Source organism: Homarus americanus, unplaced genomic scaffold (assembly GCF_018991925.1).
Source record: "Homarus americanus isolate GMGI-L3 unplaced genomic scaffold, GMGI_Hamer_2.0 scaffold39675, whole genome shotgun sequence".
In the NCBI taxonomy this organism is placed as follows: Eukaryota; Metazoa; Arthropoda; class Malacostraca; order Decapoda; family Nephropidae; genus Homarus; species Homarus americanus.
This window is the reverse complement of record NW_024736071.1, coordinates 12,186,812-12,187,780: the sequence shown is the minus strand read 5'-3', so window position 1 is coordinate 12,187,780 and position 969 is coordinate 12,186,812. Positions and strand designations below refer to the sequence as shown.

General features: G+C 42.7%; 1 non-coding gene across 1 annotated transcript; it reads right to left on the bottom strand.

The window, feature by feature from the left end:
• Window positions 1–649: 649 nt before the first annotated feature.
• Window positions 650–769, bottom strand: LOC121871892. Its single transcript, XR_006089979.1, has one exon. It is a non-coding gene; the product is annotated as a 5S ribosomal RNA (ribosomal RNA).
• Window positions 770–969: the final 200 nt, after the last annotated feature.

Here is a 969-nt window from a genome sequence, read left to right as displayed (position 1 = left end):
GAATGATTACCATCTTCTCCTGTTGTTAAAGTATGTTGTGTACGTTCATCATACTTATACTTACAGCCCCTACTTAACCTCCTGCTGCCTACAGTGACGTCATTTAAAGTGTTGGGAAATCTGAGATAAACTGGAAATGGAAATTGTGACACGTCGTAAATCCTCATTATTTTCGTTATAAATGTGAATGAGTCTTCAAGTGATGATTTATACCGAGATGTGAAGGTGTTTGAGGCGGCCGTGTCAGAGACTGGAACGATTGATTCCTCTCACTTGACCTGCAGCTACTGGTGGGGGCGGGGGTATCTTTCTATTCTTACTGTTTCTTACTTCTGTTTTTTATAGTTCATCCACCTGTAACCTAACTTAATCTAAGTTCATGTAACCTAACTTAACCTAAGTTCATGTAACCTGACGTAACTTAATTTAACATAATATAACGTTAACATAATCTAACCTCACCTAACCATCCTATCCAACCTAACCTAACCTAACCTAACCTCCCAGTTAATCATCAGGTAGAATAAGCCAGGTATGGTGACTCTTCAGGTGATCCAGTATAACTTATTAAACAGGTAGAGAAAGACTCCTGACAAATCATCTATCTTGGAGGTGAACATTATTTATTTACCCCCTGTATTTATTTAAATGCCAACAGCATCTGGTGTTCCCAGGCGGTCACCCATCCAAAGTACTAACCAGACCCAATGTTGCTTAACTTCGCTGATCGGACGAGAAGCGGTGTTTTCAACGTGGTATGGCCGTTGACCAACAGCTAACGTGGCCGAGGTCATTCGAGGTGACCTGATGGTTGCCTGACCTGGAGGTGTTTGTCATTTGTTCACGATGCGTCATGGTGTATTAACCCTTCCTACTGCGCCCTTAACTACCCCCGTCGGTCCCAAACAACTTCCGGGAGTCTGCCTGAGGAACAACCTGTCACTATTATCATGACACTTACCACGGCAC